A 23,052-nucleotide genomic window follows, 5' to 3' on the forward strand; every position below is an offset into this window, starting at 1 on the left:
GTCAAGTTTACAAGGGAGGTGAGTTCGTCGTTGAGTCCGGACAGATTTATTCCCATTTGAGTTTTGTCAAAACAGTTCATACATATGTCGTGTTGATCCGGTTAGTAGTTTTTGAATTTTATGTTTGTCCGTATTTTGTTTTGATATTTTCGAATCTAAAATCGGCAAATGTTTGTTTTGTTTATCGTTTGAATTAATTTTTAGTTCATGTTCATGTGTTGTTTGTTAAATTAATTTTTCAGATTTCAAATGGAAGTTAATTAGTTATTTTTCATGTTTATTTCATGTTTGTATTGTTGTTTAAGTGAATATTTGTTAGTTTTATGTTTGTTAGATTCAAATTGAAATTTAATTAATTATTTCTTCAATTTGTTTCATGTTGTTTCCAGAAAATATTAATGTTGTTTGAATCGTTAGAATCCGTCATGTGTGTTGCTTAAAAACAGATTTAATTCATGTTCATCTTTGTTTGAAGTTCATGTTTAAATTCAGTGATTTAATGTGAGTTTATGTTTGTTTTGTGATTTGTTGATTTAATTTGAATCATGCATATTGTTGTTTGTATTGTTGTATCTTTGTTCATCCATTGATGGACTAAATTTACCAGGATTGGTTCCTGATATGGTTAATTTAGTTCCATTAATTTGGAGTTGTGTTGTTCATCGTGTTCATATAATTGTTGTTGAAGATTGTTGAAAAATTGGTCATCTTGATTATATTTTGGTCAAGTTATGATTAATTGAGTGTTTAGAGCTGATGGGGGTAATTTGGTAAATTGCATTGCATTCGGGGGTAGATTTGTAATTGCAATAAGGTCGGAGGGGTAGTTTGGTAATTGAACATTATTTTGATTCTTTATGTTAAGCATGGGGGACAAATATAATGGGGTGGGGTTTTTGATGTACTTGTTTAATATAATGGGGGACAAGACAAAACATAATGGGGAGGAATCTTGTACTTTTTTAATATAGGCATGGGGGACAAATTGTAATGGGTTGGGAATGTGTTAGTTATTTAATGTAGGCATGGGGGACAAAATTTAAAATAAAGAAGACATTTAATAGTGGGCCAAAGCATGCCATTGGGGGAATAATTTTGGGGTTGGGAATTGAAGACTTGTCTTGCTATATATATAGGGTCAGTTGACACATTTTAGGGGGGAGGTTTTTAGGGACTAGAACTTGAACCTTGAGAGGATTTTTAGAAGAGAAAAAAAAAGAGAGTTTTTAGAACTTGAATATTATTAAGAGAGACTCGGAGAGTTGACATACTTTGATACTTGAGAGAGTTTGTGATAGTAAAAGAGAAAGACAATTTGAACTTTCACTCGAACAATTCTGTTTGTTTTTCTTCGAGTGTTATTCAAAATCCGAAGCTACTGCATCTCGTATCTTTTCTCTTCTCTGCTTTGATTGTGATTGCACTTTGGCACTGCTGATTTTTCAATCCGTTGCTGGGTTATTCTACTGGTTGTTACTGGTTTTGCAGTGTTGCTGAACCTGCTGTTGCCGCGTTATTACTGTTGCTGACTCCTACTTCTTTTGTTCTTGTACTGCTATTTCCAGGTACACATTTGTACACTCTTGGCTTGAAGCGAAAAATGAAATATTAATCAGTCTCCTATTCCTGTTGAAATCTCTTGTTTGGATCTGTGTTTGAATATTAATTTTCCTCTCTTTGTATAAAAATGTAGTCGATTAATTAATGAGCAATGATGTCGCATATGTATAACTTCTTCATCTAATAATGTTAGTTTACATTAATCGAAGAATAGTTAATCTGTTTTGATATTATTGTGTATTTATCTCATGTTCTAGCAAATAATAAAATGTGGAATGAAAGCAGTTTTTCCTTGTACAAACGCGATCGCAATTTTCCGTTCACATTAGCCGTAACTTAATAACTAATAAGTTGCGTTTTTCAGCATGTAAATAATTAGGAGATTTTTCTTTTATTTTAGAGACGAACTTAATAGAAAATGTAGTCGCTATAGGTTTATCCTTTTAAAATAAAATGAGACGAGCCTCGCCAAATAAATCACAAACCGCCGGGGCCCTCAATAAAATACATAACCATTGACTAGACTTTGGATTTGGCCGTTTAATGAACCTTCACGGCCTCTTCCTAAAATAACAATACGTTAGACTCTTTAGGACGCGCCTTAATAAATCTTACCTTCTTAAACTCGGGTGCACATTTATGTGACCCAAATCCAATTCTCAACGGAGTCGAAATGTGTTTCTAATCACGGGTACATTGATTGTGACGTGGTTCGAGATGCGTGTCCATGACGTTGCAAATTCATTTTAAAAAAAATAAGAATGAGATGAGCCTCGCCAAATAAAAATACAAAATTGCGGGGCCCTCAGTAAATATTTACTTTCAAATTGCTTAGATTTCAGGATGGACCGTTTAGCAAAATTCCACGGTCCTACCCAAAATAAATACGCTAGTCGCTTTAGGCGCGCCTTTAATAAGTTAATTTCCTTAAACTCGGATGCACATTGATGTGACCCAAATCCAAATCTCAAAGGAGTCAAAGTGTGTCGACGACCACGGGTACATTGATTGTAACGTGGTTCGAGATATATTTTCACAACGTTGCAATTCTTGACAAAAATAACAGTAAATGTTAAAAGCGGTTAAAAGTTAAAATTTGCACATAAGTTCATATTCGTATAAAATCAGATAATCAAGCCAAATATAACAGTTGAGCGACCGTGCTAGAACCACGGAACTCGGGAATGCCTAACACCTTCTCCCGGGTTAACAGAATTCCTTATCCGGATTTCTGGTACGCAGACTATAATATGGAGTCATTCTTTTCCTCGATTCGGGATTAAAATTGGTGACTTGGGACACCCTAAATCTCCCAAGTGGCGACTCTGAAATAAATAAACCAATCCCGTTTAGATTGTCCTTTAATTGGAAAAAACTCCCTTGCACCCCCGCGGGTGCGTAAAAAGGAGGAGTGACAGCTCTGGCGACTCTGCTGGGGATGTAAAACCCAGAACCACTGGTTCAGGGTTAGAAATTCGAGCTTAAAATAACTGTTATAGTTGGCTTTATCTGATTTTTACATGTTTGAGCCTAAGGTGCTAAATGTTGCTTTTACCGCTTTGATATTGTTTGGACTGTATATATAAACTGTGTCGAAACCCTTCTCTTCTTACCTCCAGGGAGAAGCTCGCTGGTCGAGACTCCCTATTTTGTTAGTGTCAATACCTGAAAATAAGAAAGAGGCTGGACAAGTTACAAAGCCGGACGATCCCGCGGGTCCCCGGTACGTAGCCCCCTCCTCGACTCGAGTTGTCCGCTCGGGTACACAGTCTAGAACAAATACCCAGGTTATGAACCTAGAATAACTCAACTTCATGTCGGATCCTTAGTAGGAACGTTTGTTTGCATCACGAGCATTTGACTTTGGAGGCTCAACACAGGGGTTGGGTCTGTCTAGGACAGGTGTACCAAAAATGGAAATGACCATCCTGATGCATCTTACTTGCTACTACTTGCGCATTTATTTGATTTAGACTTGTGTGTTGACTGTCTTGTGAATATCAGGAATAATATTTTGAAATGCGAAAAAAAAGGAAATAGCGGTTAGAGAATTGATTGCTTATTTTTGAAATAAAACCAAATGCCCGAATACTGTCAAAACTCTGCCGGAATTTTAAGAAAATGAGAAAAAAATGTTTAGTTTGTTTTATTAAAAGGAAAAATATATAAAAAAAATATCATCATTGTTCTGTTTTGTTTTTCAAAAAAAAAATAGAAAAGAAAATGTTTTTTTATTTGTTTATGAAAATGCAAAAATAAAAAATAATAAAAGAGTCTTTCTTTATTTGTCACAAATATATATGTATATATATAAATCCAAAAAGCTTTTTTTAATTTCCAAAAAATATATATATGTCTTTATTTGTTGCAAAAATATTTGTCTTGCCAAAAAGTCTAGAAAAGTTTTTAGACCCCCAATTTTCAAAACAAAAAAAAATCCAAAAATATTTTCCCATTATGGACTTCTTTAGAAAGTCTTTCTAATTTTTTTTTTTTTAATAATAATAATAAAAAAATCCGAAAATATTTTGATTCTTCTTTCAAAATTGAAAAGAAAATTCAAAATTCAAAAAAAAAATATTTTTAGAAGCATTTCTTTTATTAAAAAGTAAAATTCCAAAAATATTTTCTTTTTCTTTAGAATAAGAAAAAAAAACGAAAATTCAGAAAAATATATCTTCCTTTCACTTTTGAAATTCTCAAAGTCTAAATCAAAAGAAAAGGAATTTTTACAAGTCTTTCTTTCAATAAGAAATCAATCAAAAAAAATACTTCCTTTCTTCTTTTAAAGTAGTTCTTTCGCAAATTAAAAAAAAAGATTAGTTCATCTACTTATTCTTGACTGCCCGAACTACGCGGGTTTGATTCTCACCGGATGTGAGATACGTAGGCAACCCTCATCGGGTCCAACCCCGCCTTTTGCTAAAATAGCCAAAAAATAAATAAATAATAATAATAAAAAAAATGTGTGTCAAAGTTTAATTTTATCATAAAGAAGTCAGGTGATGCTGTTTTGTCATAAATAGCCGAATGTTCCCGAAAGGGACGCCGGAAGGCTGACTTTGCGTAAACAGCCACCTTCGGGTCATTTTTAAGATTTGGTCTAGTTGACCCACACAGCCTTAAAAATCCTTGTCCCTGAGACATTGAAAGGCCGTGTTTGCAATATTGACTTTTCTAATTTGAAAAACGATAAAAAGAGTTATAAATAAGTCAGGTGATGCTGTTTTGTCATAAATAGCCGAATGTTCCCGAAAGGGACGCCGGAAGGCTGACTTGGCATAAACAGCCACCTTTGGGTCATTTTAAGATATGGACCCACACAGCCTTAAAAATCTTCGTCCTCGAGGCGCTGAAGGGCCGTGTTTGCAACACCAGGTTTTTATTATAATTTGAATAAAAAAACAAAGAGTCGGCGGTCAGGTGAATACCGTTTGAATTTTGTCATAATAAGCCGAGCCAGCTTCGGCCGCGTCATAAACCGTTCTTGCCGAAATAGCCTTAGAGTATCTTTCAGTTGTCGAAAGGTTGTTTTCGTAAAAGAATGGACAAGTTGGTAAAAGTGTCATAAAATAATCCTCCCCGGCCTCAAAATTCATGTGAGAATTGGAAGGGGCCACATTTGCAAAAATAACCATTTGGTTAAAATTAGCAAACGGAGGAAGGAAGTTGGCCATTTGTTTTGAAGTTTATAAATCTTTTGATTAGAATATGTGGGTTGTTTGATTTTCGAGTTTGTAAGTCATCTTCAAACCTTTGAAACCCGGTCTGTTTTAATACGAAAATTGAAAAAAAAATATTTATTATTGTTTATCTCTCATTGGTCCGAACTACGCAAGGTCTGATTCATGCGGGGTCATGATACGTAGGCAATCTCCATAAGATTCGACCGCCAGTAATAAAGAAAAAGAAAATACAAAATAGAATAAATACAGGGGTTCCCAAAGTACTTCAAAGGGGCAAATAAACAAGTCGGGGTGACGCATGTTGTTTAAAGCAAAGCATGTTAGAAACGGTTAACTGCCTAGGGGCATTGCATCCTCAATGTGTTGTTGTCAAATCTGTTAAACTCTAAACGCTAACAAGTTTGTTGTTTTCCGAATCTCAAACAGTTAGTTGTTAAAGAATTCTGGCAACACACCCTTACCAAACTATATCCAAAGGACCGATAACAACAAGCATGACTACTTCAGAGAATAGTACCGAGGAAGAAAGGCCGGTGAGCCAGTTGTTAAAGGAAGCAATGGAAAAGATAGAAAGGATGGGACTAGAGATGAATGCAATGCAGCTAGCTCTAGCCAAAGCACAAAAGAGCCCTGAGCCGTTGGGGCACATGCCGGAATACCCTCACTCCGGCCCTTCAACAAGCCTCCCGAATCACCGTTATCATCAGGAGAGAAGCCCCCATAATTCCCAAGCTCCACCGCCCCATCAACCTCTCCCAATACCAAATGTTCCCACTTTTATGGGACCCACATCAACCACCCTGCAAAGATCAAACATTGAGCCATTGCTTCAGGCTCCCGATACGCAATACTATCCCCCTGAGCCTACGTTCCATGCCCCCGAACCACACGCCTACAATCCACATGAGGCACCGACAGAAATTGAAAAGCCGGTTAAAGCCCTAGAACAAGATGAGGTATTGAGGAAATTCAAAAGCCTGGAGAAGTCCTTCAGAAACCTGCACAGATTGGGCAACCAGGTCAGCATGGCCTACAAAGATCTATGCCCTTTCCCGGATGTCCAACTCCCGGCTGGGTTCAAGATGCCTAAGTTTGATCTATATGAAGGGCACGGTAATCCCATGGCGCATTTGCGGGGATTCTGTAGCAAAATGAGAGGGGCAGGCGGCAAGGATGAGCTGCTGATAGCTTATTTCGGCCAAAGTCTGAGCGGATCAGCATTAGAATGGTATACCAGGCAGGATTCCAGCATATGGTACACTTGGGATGATCTGGCGCAGTCTTTCGCAGGTCATTTCCAATACAATCTCGAGATAGTCCCTGACCGTCTCACGTTGTTGAGGACCGGGAAGAAGCCCGGGGAAAGTTTTCGCGAGTTCGGGTTCCGCTGGAGAGAGCAAGCAGCCAGAGTCGATCCTCCCATGAGAGAGGGAGAGATGGTGGACTACTTCTTACAAACCTTGGAGCCAACTTACTTTGGTCATCTAGTGACGACAGTTGGTAAATCTTTCAATGAAGTAGTAAAAATGGGCGGTATGATCGAAGAGGGACTCAGGTCCAACAAAATCCTGAGCTATTCGGCAATTAAAGCAACCACTCAGGCCATCCAGAGCGGTACTGAGGGTGTACTTGGGAAGAAGAAGAAAGAAGATATCACAGCTGTTGAGTCTGGAGCCTGGTTCGGATCTAGAAGCCCGTCACCCTTCTATAGCCAACCACGACCCTACCACCAAAATTACCCCCGCACTCCATATAGCCCTCCACGACATTATTACTCACTGCCAGATCCCCATTTTTCCGTTCATCATGCACAAACCTATACCCACTCTCCAGCACACGCACAATGGCGTGCGCCGACTCCCCAAAATACATACCCACCTCCACCAAACATATATCCACTTCCGAGGGCCTATAGAAATCCTCCAGGGTCAGGTTTCCGGGGGAATCAAGCTTTTAAGAATGAGAGGAAGCAGAAATATACTCCGCTGGGAGAATCCTATACTACCGTGTTCCACAAATTGAGGCAGTTAGGCCTATTGAATCCTATTGAGCCCAAATTACCAAATCCCCTTCCTGAAAATCTTGACCCTTTAGCAAGTTGTGAATATTGTTCGGGGGCTCCCGGACACGATACTGAGAGATGTTGGAAGTTGAAGAATGTCGTGCAAGAGCTCATCAACACAAATAGGATCGAGGTTCAGGTCCCAGAGCCGCCAAACATTAATGACGATCCGTGCCGGTGAAAACAGTTTAAAAAAAAGATTAAAAAAAAATTATTAAAAAAAAAAAGAAAATTCGTGGATCTGAAAACAAAAATCAACAATTGGACGGCTACTCCTCTTCCTATCCGAAGGGAGTCTTGGTAGTGGGCTCTGATTTTTCTTTCTTGTTTTGGATTATTGCAGAGTTGTAATCCAGTTTTGTTTTAGTGTGAAACTCTGTTATCCTTTATTTTTATAAAGTGAAAGCTTTTCTCTTCTTATTTTGTTTTGAGTCTATTTTCTTCCTTTTCTCTTTCTAAACAATGCTCTTTATACTGATTCCAATGACATGGCATGCACAACGGATCATCAACTTAGTCTAAAAATCTATCTGATTCCGAACTGATTGTACAAAAGGTCAATCACGATGACGAATCGAAATACAGTGATAATAAAGCCTTCAAAGAGACAAACAGAGAGTTAAGCTAGTTGGAAGAGAAATCCAAGCCCAACTTAAATAACGCATAAGACATCAATTTAGGGGATGCAGACGATATCAGGAAATTTAAAGAGGGACAACAAGTGTTGAAACGGATCCTCCCACATCAGGCCAAAACAAAATGGCAAATTTGTCCCGAATTGGTAGTGGCCATCTATTGTGACCAAGATGTTATCCAGTTGCACTTCATGTCAGACAAATGTCGAGGGAAGATGCATCGACATGGCTATTAATTGTTGTTTGTTTGTTTATACTTGGCATTTATCGGAGAATGAAATGACGGAGGCAATTTTTTCTTCTATCCAAACATTTTAACCTTTGCTTCCCCTTTTGAGCCTTATTTATTCTTTCATACCCCTCTTTTGGAATCAGTAATGAAAATAAGAAAAAAGAGAAGAAAAATATAATGATAATAAAAACAAAAGAAAAGTCAAAAAAAAGAAGAAAAAAGGGAGTTGTGAACTACGTTTGACCTGATTCCTCAAAGAAGGATACGTAGGCGCCTCACGGCTCGGTCATAGTGTAACCAAAAAATAAGAATCCCCAAGCGAGAAACTGGGGCAGAATTTATGTTTGTAATGTTGGGAAAGAAGTTCGATTCCAAGAGTTGTAATGGTTTTTACCCATCAGAATTATTTTGAACCCTTTTTGATGCCCTCTTTTTCTTTTAGCCGTAAGCAAAAAACCCATGTTGATGTCCAAAAAAGACCTCCCAATCAGAATCCGAGGAAAGCCAAGTCAGGCAAATAAAAGCAGAGAAAGTCGGCAACGAATCGATAACCTAAAGAATCCCCAGCAAAAAGTCATATCAGGCGCCATAAGACGACGAGAATTGAGAGAAATGAGAGAGCCTCATCAGTGAAAACCCCTCGAAGGGCACTATGAGGCGACAAGGATATAAAGGGGGCTAGCAAGATAAGATTGGCAAAAAATGGTCCGCATCCGGCGAAAGTTGGGCTTCTGCACATCCCCAGCAAAGAGTCATGTCGGTAACACTCCAATCTCCAGCTTAGAAAATAAAATGAGAAGAGTCTTATCGGTGAAAACCTTCACAGGCACCATAAGGCGACGAGAATTGAGAGAAATGAGAGAGCCTCATCAGTGAAAACCCCTTGAAGGGCACTATGAGGCGACAAGGATATAAAGGGGGCTAGCAAGATAAGATCCGCATCAGGCGAAAGTTGGGCTTCTGCGCATCCCCCGCAAAGTAAGGCCGTCAGAAAAATTGATTGATATAAATAGACTGAGTTGGTTGATCCGGAAATGCACGACATAATCATTGGGATTGATTGTACCATTCAGATAAGTTCTTTTCCTTTTCTTTCCCCAACATTTGTTCAGAAAAACTTTCTCTTTTATCTTTTAAAGTCATCACTTTTCGTTTTTGGGTTCAAAGTGTTTTTTCGAGTAGTGTGTTTTAGAGGGATTTTGTTTTTCAGAGTTTACTACTAATTGCCAAAATGGTGCGATGCAAAAGGCGAACAGGACATGCCAAAGATAAGGCAATGAAACGGAAAAGACATTTGTTGCAAAACCGAATGATGAGTTGGTCTAAATGTCAAGGGGGTATAATGAAAAAGGGGTCGAGACAACGCGGAACAAGGAAAGAAGAGGGGGAAAACCACCCCCAGCGGAAATGTGATCACCAGCAGGGACGTGATCCCCAGCAGTAATATCAGCCCCCAATAAATAGTACCATCCCCAGCAAGTTCTGATAGTGTACTGGAATTAGAAAAAAAAAAAAAAACCAAACAAACAAACATCCCCAGCAGGAGTGGCACGACCACCCACCATGTTTTTAACTAACAAAATCTTTCTTTGATTTGAAGCAGGGAAAAGAAATGTTACAGATGGCGGAAGGACATGCCATAAAGAAGATCATCAAACCGGGGCAGAAAATTTTCTCAAATATCAGGTACCCACTTGGGGAAGGATGGAAGGCAACGCAGGTCTAGATAAAGTGATATCCCGAGCAATTTTCGGAGGAATGAAACACTAATTTTGAGGAAAGAAGTCTGAAGGGAGATGATTCAAGTAAGAGGAAAAATGACTGAGGAGGCAGAAAAGAATAATGCCAACAAAATGTTATACTTTAAGGAATGTTGAAGTTGGGAGCCCGCCCATAATAACAGAGGAATACATACAGTCTTTATATTTCCAGAGTTGAAATTGGGAGCCCGCCCATAATAACAGAGGAATACATTCAGTCTTTATTTTCGAGCGTTGAAGTTGGGAGCCCGCCCATAATAACAGAGGAATACATTCAGTCTTTATATTTCCAGAGTTGAAGTTGGGAGCCCGCCCATAATAAGAGAGGAATACATTCAGTCTTTATTTTCAAGCATTGAAGTTGGGATCCCGCCCATAATAACAGAGGAATACATTCAGTCTTTATATTTCCAGAGTTGAAGTTGGGAGCCCGCCCATAATAAGAGAGGAATACATTCAGTCTTTATTTTCAAGCATTGAAGTTGGGATCCCGCCCATAATAACAGAGGAATACATTCAGTCTTTATATTTCCAGAGTTGAAGTTGGGAGCCCACCCATAATAACAGAGGAATACATTCAGTCTTTACTTTCGAGCGTTGAAGTTGGGAGCCCGCCCATAATAACAGAGGAATACATTCAGTCTTTATATTTCCAGAGTTGAAGTTGGGAGCCCGCCCATAATAACAGAGGAATACATTCAGTCTTTACTTTCGAGCGTTGAAGTTGGGAGCCCGCCCATAATAACAGAGGAATACATTCAGTCTTTATATTTCCAGAGTTGAAGTTGGGAGCCCGCCCATAATAACAGAGGAATACATTCAGTCTTTACTTTCGAGCGTTGAAGTTGGGAGCCCGCCCATAATAACAGAGGAATACATTCAGTCTTTATATTTCCAGAGTTGAAGTTGGGAGCCCGCCCATAATAACAGAGGAATACATTCAGTCTTTATTTTTGAGCGTTGAAGTTGGGAGCCCGCCCATAATAACAGAGGAATACATTTTAGTCTTTTCATTTCAAGTGTTGAAGTTGGGAGCCCGCCCATAATAACAGAGGAATACATTTTAGTCTTTAATTTTCAAGTATTGAAGTTGGGAGCCCACCCAGATAACAGAGGCATACATTCCAGTCTTTACTTTTCAAGTGTTGAAGTTGGGAGCCCGCCCAGATAACAGAGGCATACATTCCAGTGTTTAATTTTCAAGTGTTGAAGTTGGGAGCCCGCCCATACAATAGAGGCATACGTTTCAAGATCAAGTCAGAGGACAATAAAACAGAGGGTTAGTTACAGCAGGAATCCCCTACAGGAAACAATAAAAATCCTCAGCACCGGGAAGCAGAAGGTTACAAAAAGAGATCCCAGCACAAATTCGGGCGCATGAGTCAAAAGGAAGAAAAGAGGCGTATTGAATGAAGCAGCTGGTGAACATTAAATCATGCCCAGCATAACAAGTCTGATGAAGAGAGCCGTACCCACCAGAGGAACCGCCAAAAAGCTTGATGAAGAAAGCCATGTCCCTAGCGGACCGAGCAAAATGATGAAAACTGGTATTCAGAAAAGCAAACGGTCAGTATCATGCCCAAATTCAAGAAAGAAAAGCACCGGAGGAAACGCAAGCCGACAAGAAAGCAAGGAGACAAGAACAAATTTTAGTCTAGCCTAGCTTCTTGTTTTCTTTTAAACACGGTGTAACAAGGAGATCGGTAAGCAGTGATAACAGCAGGGAACAACAGTAACATTGCAGTCCCACGGTAGTCCCAGCTACCAAAACTTCCCGAACTACATTAACCTGATTCCCCTTTGGCCGGGGATATGTAGGAAACCTTTGAAGCAAAGTTTCGGTTAAATCTTTTTCAAAAAATGCTTCACACGGAGTACTCGGATGGGCAAAAATCGCTCGCTTTATCTTTGCACGAAAACCCTTCGTGTCTCCGGGCAAAGAGGGGCAGCTGTAAGCACGTGATTTTTGCCCTATATGAGAAATACTCCCAAAAAATGCAAAATAAAATGATTTTCCTTGGTGTGCAATTTTGAGTATTTTTGTGATATTTTTGGATAATTATTTGTATTTGTTTGTGTTTGCTTATTTGTTAAATTAATAAAAAATATAAAAATATGTCGCATTTTGCATGTAGGATTTAATTCTACAATTGTTAGTAATTAAATTAGTTTTACAAAAATTAAAAATTACAAAAATAGGCACCTTTTGCATTTTTAGCATTTAATGTCCAAATATACAATTTTATGCTTAATTATTACTTAATTGTGCGTTAATTGTTATTGGGAGTTAATTTGCACTTTTATAACTTAATTTAGTTCTTAATAATAATTTAAGTACTTTTATAATTTAGTTTTAGAAAATAAAAGAAGAAAAGAGAACAAAAATACAAAAGAAAATCGGATTGGGCCACTTCTTCAATTGTAAGCCAAAGGCCCAAAATATTGCCCAATCTTCTCCACGACCCAGTCCACTTCAGACCGGGTCGACCCGGTCCGCCCCATGACCCAAATACCCAACACCCCTTTTTCATTTTGTCAAAACACAAAACAAAACAAAAAATAAAAAAACCCAAAAACCCTAAAAACCTAAACTAACCCATCCGCCCCTTCCCTATCTTCTTCTTCCCCAAACTCAAAAAACTCCTCCAAAGCTCCAACCAAGCATCCATGGCTGCCCAGCTTCCCGTCCCAAACACCACCAAACGACACAACCTCTTTCGCGTTCAAACGACCCCAGCCCTATCCGCCATTGATGAAGATCGTCGAGCTCAAGCTTGAGCTCGACGTCCATGTCGCTGCTGCTTCTGCTTCAGCCAAACAACCTGCTACTCCTGCCTTCTACTTCATCGTCCAAACAACCAAACGACCACAGCCTCAACAAGTCAGCTGTTGTTTGAAGCTCCCATTGCCGTTGTTCGTCACGGCCAAGCTCGCACGCTGCCATCGGGTCCAGTACCGTTTTGCCAGGGACGTCGTCGACCAGTTGCTTCTGCTTGCTGCCGCGACCAGCTTCACGGCTTCATCTTCCCCATGGCCAAACGACCTCCGTTACTGCTTCGCTTCTCCGAGCTTGTGCATCACTATGGCCAGGTTGTCGTCGGACTGCTGCTGCTCGACGTCCTGGTCCTCCGAGCTGCTGCTGTTCATCACTTCTCCTTCGTCCAGCTGCTGTATCTTCAGACGAGCTGCTCGTTTGAGTTTTAGTCGAGGTCGTCCAGCGTCGTTTTGAGTTCGTCAAGTTTACAAGGGAGGTGAGTTCGTCGTTGAGTCCGGACAGATTTATTCCCATTTGAGTTTTGTCAAAACAGTTCATACATATGTCGTGTTGATCCGGTTAGTAGTTTTTGAATTTTATGTTTGTCCGTATTTTGTTTTGATATTTTCGAATCTAAAATCGGCAAATGTTTGTTTTGTTTATCGTTTGAATTAATTTTTAGTTCATGTTCATGTGTTGTTTGTTAAATTAATTTTTCAGATTTCAAATGGAAGTTAATTAGTTATTTTTCATGTTTATTTCATGTTTGTATTGTTGTTTAAGTGAATATTTGTTAGTTTTATGTTTGTTAGATTCAAATTGAAATTTAATTAATTATTTCTTCAATTTGTTTCATGTTGTTTCCAGAAAATATTAATGTTGTTTGAATCGTTAGAATCCGTCATGTGTGTTGCTTAAAAACAGATTTAATTCATGTTCATCTTTGTTTGAAGTTCATGTTTAAATTCAGTGATTTAATGTGAGTTTATGTTTGTTTTGTGATTTGTTGATTTAATTTGAATCATGCATATTGTTGTTTGTATTGTTGTATCTTTGTTCATCCATTGATGGACTAAATTTACCAGGATTGGTTCCCGATATGGTTAATTTAGTTCCATTAATTTGGAGTTGTGTTGTTCATCATGTTCATATAATTGTTGTTGAAGATTGTTGAAAAATTGGTCATCTTGATTATATTTTGGTCAAGTTATGATTAATTGAGTGTTTAGAGCTGATGGGGGTAATTTGGTAAATTGCATTGCATTCGGGGGTAGATTTGTAATTGCAATAAGGTCGGAGGGGTAGTTTGGTAATTGAACATTATTTTGATTCTTTATGTTAAGCATGGGGGACAAATATAATGGGGTGGAGTTTTTGATGTACTTGTTTAATGTAATGGGGGACAAGACAAATTATAATGGGGAGGAATCTTGTACTTTTTTAATATAGGCATGGGGGACAAATTGTAATGGGTTGGGAATGTGTTAGTTATTTAATGTAGGCATGGGGGACAAAATTTAAAATAAAGAAGACATTTAATAGTGGGCCAAAGCATGCCATTGGGGGAATAATTTTGGGGTTGGGAATTGAAGACTTGTCTTGCTATATATATAGGGTCATTTGACACATTTTAGGGGGAGGTTTTTAGGGACTAGAACTTGAACCTTGAGAGGATTTTTAGGAAGAGAAAAAAAGAGAGTTTTTAGAACTTGAATATTATTAAGAGAGACTCGGAGAGTTGACATACTTTGATACTTGAGAGAGTTTGTGATAGTAAAAGAGAAAGACAATTTGAACTTTCACTCGAACAATTCTGTTTGTTTTTCTTCGAGTGTTATTCAAAATCCGAAGCTACTGCATCTCGTATCTTTTCTCTTCTCTGCTTTGATTGTGATTGCACTTTGGCACTGCTGAGTTTTCAATCTGTTACTGGGTTATTCTACTGGTTGTTACTGGTTTTGCGGTGTTGCTGAACCTGCTGTTGCCGCGTTATTACTGTTGCTGACTCCTACTTCTTTTGTTCTTGTACTGCTGTTTCCAGGTACACATTTGTACACTCTTGGCTTGAAGCGAAAAATGAAATATTAATCAGGCTCCTGTTCCTGTTGAAATCTCTTGTTTGGATCTGTGTTTGAATATTAATTTTCCTCTCTTTGTATAAAAATGTAGTCGATTAATTAATGAGCAATGATGTCGCATATGTATAACTTCTTCATCTAATAATGTTAGTTTACATTAATCGAAGAATAGTTAATCTGTTTTGATATTATTGTGTATTTATCTCATGTTCTAGCAAATAATAAAATGTGGAATGAAAGCAGTTTTTCCTTGTACAAACGCGATCGCAATTTTCCGTTCACATTAGCCGTAACTTAATAACTAATAAGTTGCGTTTTTCAGCATGTAAATAATTAGGAGATTTTTCTTTTATTTTAGAGACGAACTTAATAGAAAATGTAGTCGCTATAGGTTTATCCTTTTAAAATAAAATGAGACGAGCCTCGCCAAATAAATCACAAACCGCCGGGGCCCTCAATAAAATACATAACCATTGACTAGACTTTGGATTTGGCCGTTTAATGAACCTTCACGGCCTCTTCCTAAAATAACAATACGTTAGACTCTTTAGGACGCGCCTTAATAAATCTTACCTTCTTAAACTCGGGTGCACATTTATGTGACCCAAATCCAATTCTCAACGGAGTCGAAATGTGTTTCTAATCACGGGTACATTGATTGTGACGTGGTTCGAGATGCGTGTCCATGACGTTGCAAATTCATTTTAAAAAAAATAAGAATGAGATGAGCCTCGCCAAATAAAAATACAAAATTGCGGGGCCCTCAGTAAATATTTGCTTTCAAATTACTTAGATTTCAGGATGGACCGTTTAGCAAAATTCCACGGTCCTACCCAAAATAAATACGCTAGTCGCTTTAGGCGCGCCTTTAATAAGTTAATTTCCTTAAACTCTGATGCACATTGATGTGACCCAAATCTAAATCTCAACGGAGTCAAAGTGTGTCGACGACCACGGGTACATTGATTGTAACGTGGTTCGAGATACATTTTCACAATGTTGCAATTCTTGACAAAAATAACATTAAATGATAAAAGCGGTTAAAAGATAAAATTGGCACATAAGTTCATATTTGTATAAAATCAGATAATCAAGCCGAATATAACAGTTGAGCGACCGTGCTAGAACCACGGAACTCGGGAATGCCTAACACCTTCTCCCGGGTTAACAGAATTCCTTATCCGGATTTCTGGTACGCAGACTATAATATGGAGTCATTCTTTTCCTCGATTCGGGATTAAAATTGGTGACTTGGGACACCCTAAATCTCCCAAGTGGAGACTCTGAAATAAATAAACCAATCCCGTTTCGATTGTCCTTTAATTGGAAAAAATTCTCTTGCACCCCCGCGGGTGCGTAAAAAGGAGGTGTGACAACGCGTATATATGTATGTATTCAAATAGCGTTATATACGCATATATATGTATGTATATATATGTATATGGGATATGGAAAAGGTTATGGCATTATATACGCACCACCACCTGATCAGCTGGTATATGTTGATGATATTGCCCATAGTGGCCGAGATGATATGATGGGATGCCCCCAGTGGCTTGATAATATTATGTACACCATACCTATGCATGGAATGACATTTACACGTACGTGCATGATGTTATAAACGTTTCAGTATTTACAAAGTTATTCAAATTTAAAAATGTGTTTCAGTATTCCATGTTTCATCTATGTCTTTTACGTACTAATTTCCATGCCTTACATACTCAGTACATTTTTCGTACTGACGCCCTATTTCACGGGGCCTGCATTTCATGCCCGCAGGTGCAGGTAGGCAAGCTGACGGTCCCCATTCTTAGGATCCCTGATCAGCGAGACTTGGCGTGCTCCATTTGATCCGGAGCTGCTTTTGATATTGGTACGATACGTTTGTACATATATATGTATATGAGTATGACGTGGCTCAGTCCCGTCTTTATACAGTTATGTTTCTGTTAGAGGTCTGTAGACAGTATGTCTAGTTGGGTTCTATGTGTCCTTGTCGGCTTTCAGTTTTTGATGTATAGTTGTCTATAGTAGCCTTGCCGGCTCGCCCACTGTATTCTGCCTGTATACGTACATATGCCTTGATGGCAGGCTTCTTTCACATATGTTAATTTTGTAATGCAGCAGATAATATTCAGGTTCATATTTTAGACGCATGCTTAGGGGTGTTTGACAGGTAAGACTCAGGCGCCCGTCGCGGCCCATCGGTTTGGGTCGTGACAAAAGTGGTATCAGAGCAGTTCTGTCCTAGGGTTGTCTACAGACTGTGTCTAGTAGAGTCTTGTTTATGGGTGTGTCATGCACCACACTTATAAACAAGAGGCTACAGGACATATAGGATGTTATCCTCTCTTTTTATCTCAAGATCGTGCAATACAAGAATTCTTGTTCCTAACGATACGTTATATTTTCAGCAATGCCTCCAAAGAGTACGGCCGCCCAGAAGGGAAAGTCCATGGCTGGTGAGACTACTAGTCGAGCACATGAGTTACCAGGGCTCGGGGAGAATCTCATGGTGAGGTTCCATCTCAGACTTCACATACCCCACCTTTTCCAGAAGAGTTCCAAAGGGCACCAGCTCTAGCACTCGCCCCTATACATTCAGCACCTCAGCAGGATACGCCGGGTCAGGATATGAGAGATGTTGTTCAGTTATTGATCCGATTAGTAGCCGCACAGGCTCGGCGTTAGGAAGCAGGTATTGGTCACGCAGATAGGTCCATGAGCGCGAGGGTTCGTGACTTTATTAATTTTGACCCTCCAGTATTCACTGGAGTAGACCCGAATGAGGACCCTCAGGTATTTATTGATAGAGTACAGAGGATGTTACGGGTAATAAAGGCCACTGAGACTGAGTCAGTTGAGCTAACTTCCTATAGACTCCGAGATGTTGCAGTTAATTGGTACGAGTCTTGGGAATTGTCCAGAGGTGAGAATGCCCCTCCAGCGGTATGGCAAGAGTTTACAGAAGCTTTTCTTTGTCATTATCTGCCACCAGAGCTTAGGCGAGCCAGAGTTGATAGGTTCTTGACCCTTTGGCAGGGAAACATGAGTGTTCGGGAGTACTGTCTTTAGTTTGATTCATTGTCTAGGTATGCTCCCACTATTGTATCTAAGATGGAGGATCGGATTCACCGGTTCGTGATGGGATTAGAGCCTTACTTGCTTAACGATTGTATGTCGGTTTCACTTCATCCAGACATGGATATTTCTCGTATTCAGGCATACGCTCAGGGTGTAGAGGAGCGTAAATAGAAACAGAGGACTGATCATGAGCATGATAGGGCCCAGAATAAAAGAGCGAGGTCTTCGGGTCCTTCTGGTGAGTTTCGAGATGGCTAGAGGCAGCAGTATTTGAGATATCCATCCCAGTCCTGGGCTAGCGCGCCCCCTCAATTTGGAGGAAAGAGATTTGATCGTTCTACATATTTAAGGCCTGGTCAGAATTTTAGGGCCTCAGGTTCTCAGTATAGGGGTGAGTCAAATCAGATGAGGCCACCCTTGCGACGATGTACTCAATGTGGTAAGCAGCATATCGGCTAGTGCCGTATGGGACTAGATGTTTGTTATACTTGTGGTCATCCGGGCCACATTATGAGGGATTGTCCGATGAGAGGTGATACAAGCATAGCTCAGCCAGCGGGATCTGTGGCTGGATTGTCATTATCAGTACGCCCCCCTAGGCAAAGTCCCCAAGCACCAATGAGGCGTGGTAGAGGAAGAGGCGGAGCATCTAGCTCGAGCAGCCCTCATAATCGCATTTATGCATTGGAAGGACGATAGGACCAAGAGTCATCGCCTGATGTTGTTACAGGTATATTATCAGTTTCCTCCTATGATGTATATGCACTAATTGATCCAGGTTCGACCTTATCATACGTTACTCTGTTGATTGCTAGTAAGTTTGAAATAAAACATGAATTGGTTAAACCTTTTGAGGTGTCTACACCTGTTGGGGACTCGGTGATAGCTAAGCAGGTATATAGGGGTTGTATAATAATAGTTCATGGTCGACCTACCATAGCAGACTTAATCAAGTCAGATATGGTAGAATTTGATGTTATAATGGGTATGGATTGGTTGGCTTCTTGTCATGCCAATGTTGATTGTAGATAGAAGATAGTCCTATTTCAATTTCCGGGGGAGCCTATTTTGGAGTGGAAAGGTAACACGACATCGCCTAGAGGTAGATTTATTTCCTATCTCAAGGCAAGGAAGATGATCAGGAAGGGCTATATTTATCACTTAGTTTGGGTTCAGGATATGGAAGTAGAGTCACCAACCATTCAGTCCATCCCTGTGGTAAATGAGTTTCTAGATACCTTCCCTGATGAACTTCCGGGTCTCCCGCTAGAGAGAGAAATTGAGTTTTCTATTGAGCTACTACCAGATACTCACCCAATATCTATTCCTCCCTGTAGAATGGCCCCCGCAGAGCTGAAAGAGTTGAAAGAGCAACTAAAGGACTTGATTGAAAAAGGTTTTATCAGACCTAGTACGTCACCGTGGGGAGCACCTGTGTTGTTTGTAAGGAAGAAAGATGGTTCCTTAAGAATGTGTATTGATTATAGGCAACTGAATAAGGTGATGATCAAGAATAAGTACCCGCTCCCGAGGATTGATGACTTATTTGATCAGTTGCAAGGTGCCAAGTGATTTTCAAAGATAGACTTGAGATCCGGGTACCATCAAGTAAGGGTTAAGGATGAAGATATTCCGAAGACAGCATTCAGGACTAGATATGGGCATTTTGAGTTTCGGGTTATGTCGTTCGGTCTGACCAATGCCCCAGCAGTATTCATGGATTTGATGAACCGTGTGTTCAGACTTTTCTTAGATCTGTTTGTAATTGTATTTATTGACGATATATTGGTATATTCTCGTTCAGAGTATGAGCATGCTGGTCATCTGCGTACGGTGCTCAGAGTTCTACAAGAAATGAAGTTGTATGCAAAATTTTCTAAGTGTGAATTCTGGTTGAACTCTGTAACTTTCCTTGGGCATATCATTTCGGGTGAAGGCATCCTGGTGGATACACAAAAGATTGAGGCAGTAAAGACTTGGCCTAGGCCCACAACACCAACAGAGGTTCGTAGTTTTCTTGGGTTGGCTGGATATTGCAGGAGATTTGTGGAAGGATTTTCTTCCCTTTTAGCACCTTTACCAAAGTTGACTTAGAAGGGAGAAAAGTTTCAATGGACTGATGCTTGTGAACGGAGTTTCCAGGCATTAAAGGACAGGTTAACTTCAGCACCGGTTCTAACGCTTCCAAAAGGGACCGATGGTTATGTTATCTATTGCGATGCTTCAGGCGTTGGATTGGGTTGTGTGCTGATGCAGCATGGTAAGGTTGTGGCTTATGCTTCTAAACAACTAAGAAAGCACAAGAAGAGCTACCCGACCCATGATTTAGAGTTAGCTGCGGTGATTCATGCACTAAAGATGTGGAGGAACTACTTGTATGGAATTCATGTTGATATCTATATGGATCATAAAAGCCTCTAGTACATCTTCAAGCAAAGGGAATTGAATCTTTGTCAAAGGAGATGGTTGGATCTACTTAAAGACTATGACGTTAATATTTTATACCATCCGGGGAAGGCAAACATAGTTGTCGATGCTCTCAGCCGTAGATCTATGGATAGCTTGTCGTATTTGCAGCCAGAAAAGAGGGAAATAGCCCATGAGGTTCATCAGCTAGCTAGTCTTGGAGTTCAGTTACTGGACTCAGGTGACATTGGAATTACTCTTCAGGATACGGCAACATCATCTTTAGTAACTGAAGTAAAGGAACGCCAGTACGAGGATCATGTGCTAATTCATTATAGAGATACCACTCTTCAGATGGAGAAGACACCGTTTGTAATTACCGAAGATGGGGTCCTCAGATATCAAGGCGATTATGTATGCCTAATGTTGCAGGGTTGCGTCGGCAGGTTATGGGATAAACTCACTATTCTCGTTATTCTATCCATCCAGGAACGACAAAGATGTATCATGACATCAGGGAAATATATTGGTGGGATGGAATGAAAAAGGATATAGAAGAATTTGTTGCTCAGTGCCCTAACTGTCAGCAGGTTAAGATCGAGCATCAAAAACCCGGTGGATTATTGCAGGTTATAGAGATTCCGACTTGGAAATGGGAAATAATCAATATGGACTTCATCAGAGGCTTACCTCGTACCCAGTGTAAGTTCGATTCAATATGGGTGATTGTTGATAGGTTCACAAAGTCAGCCCATTTTCTACCCGTTAGAACTACGTATTCCTCAGAAGATTATGCGAGGATTTATATTAAGGAGATAGTACGACTGCATGGTGTACCTGTATCTATTATCTCAGATAGAGGAGCTCAATTTACAGCTAACTTTTGGAGGTCCTTCCAAAAGGGATTGGGGACTCAAGTAAGTCTTAGTACAACATTTCATCCCCAGACGGACGGACAGGCTGAGTGTGCTATTCAAACACTGGAGGATATGTTGCGAGCTTGTGTAATAGGCTTCAAAGTTAGCTGGGATGGTCATATGCCGCTTATTGAGTTCGCATATAATAATAGCTACCATTCCAGCATTCATATGGCTCCATACGAAGCTCTTTACGGACGAAAGTGTAGGTTGCCTATAGGGTGGTTCGACGTTGGAGAATCCAGATTACACGGGCCAGACCTGGTTCAGCAAGCCATAGAAAAAGTAAAGCTTATCCGGGAATGACTATTGACAGCTCAAAGTCATCAGAAGTCATATTCAGATGTGCGGCGTCGAGATTTAGAGTTCGGGACTGATGACTGGGTATTCTTGAAGGTGTCGCCTATGAAGGGTGTAATGAGATTTGACAAAAAGGGTAAACTTAGCCCACGGTATATTGGGCCTTATAGGATTATTCGGAGAGTGGGCCAAGTAGTTTATGAGTTAGAATTGCCCTTGGAATTGGAGACTGTCCATCCAGTTTTTCACGTATCTATGTTACGAAAGTGCACTGGCAATCCTACCTGAGTAGTGCCCACGAATGATGTACAGGTTACAGAGGACTTGTCATACGAGGAAATTCCGGTTGTCATTCTAGACCGACAAATCCGCAAGCTGCGGAATAAGGAGGTAGCCTCCGTGAAAGTGCTTTGGAGGAACAACAATGTAGAAGAAATGACTTGGGAGGCCGAGGAAGACATGAAGTCTAGATATCCCTACCTATTTCCTCTTCCAGAGAAGGGTCTAACTGAGACGTCATAACCTCAAGGTGCGTATATAAATTTTTCTGTTAATAATTGTCGCTGTCCTGTGTATCGTTGAATTATTAAGTTTCTACAAGGAGAATTGGTAGTAGTGCTATGACCAAGCCGACCCGGCCAAAGTTATGCAAATTACGGGGAGTTGAACATTCGAGGACGAATGTTTCTAAGGGGGGAAGGATGTTACATCTCGCATTTTGGTACGTGAAAATTTCGTTTTTAGTTAACCGACGTAGACTCGGGGATGAGATCATCTTGATGTTAACGTACTTACGTTATTATAACAAGCGATAAATAAGTGTTATGAAGGATAAAGAGGTATACGGATTAAAGAAAACAAGTTTTGTAGAAAGCGGTCAATTTGGAATAAAATACGGGTCGAGCGATAATACCCGATTATGATGAACTAGTACCATGTAAGGTACCATATGACTGTGGTAGTATAATATAAAAAGTATATATAAAGTATTTTAAAAATAAATAAAATTTTAAGTAATTTGTGATAATTTTTAAATTATACGGGTAATTGGTTAATTCCCGGATAATGTGACATTACCCGGTTAACTAATAAGTGGATAAAAAATTAATAAAATAACCTACCCCTACCCCCACGTGGCAGTGTGCCACCATTCAACATATGAGTCATAGTCATATGTTTGCATGACAAAGTAACGTGTAAAGTTGAATTAGTCATTTAATAGAAAGACTTATTGACTTAAGATAAGTCTTGAATGATATAACATTTAAAGATCCATTGGATACTTTCTGAAAGTAGGAAAAACGAGAATCAGAAGCTTCAATTCATTCTTTGAATTGAAATCAATACCTTAAAAACAGAAGCTTCAACAAAGTTTCAAAAAACATTGAAGTCAAGTGTTGGTTTAAAACCATTCTTTAGTTCAAAAAGCAAGAAACAGAAACGTTTTTTGTCAAAATCTCAAGGAACCAAAATTATTATATTTCGTTCCAAAATTTTTAAGAACCAGAAATAAGTTTTCGTCCATGAATTTCTAAGGAGTTGAGGCAAATTTCGTTCAAATAATTCAAGAGACA

This window comes from Nicotiana sylvestris, chromosome 6 (genome assembly GCF_000393655.2).
Source record: "Nicotiana sylvestris chromosome 6, ASM39365v2, whole genome shotgun sequence".
NCBI classification, from domain to species: Eukaryota; Viridiplantae; Streptophyta; class Magnoliopsida; order Solanales; family Solanaceae; genus Nicotiana; species Nicotiana sylvestris.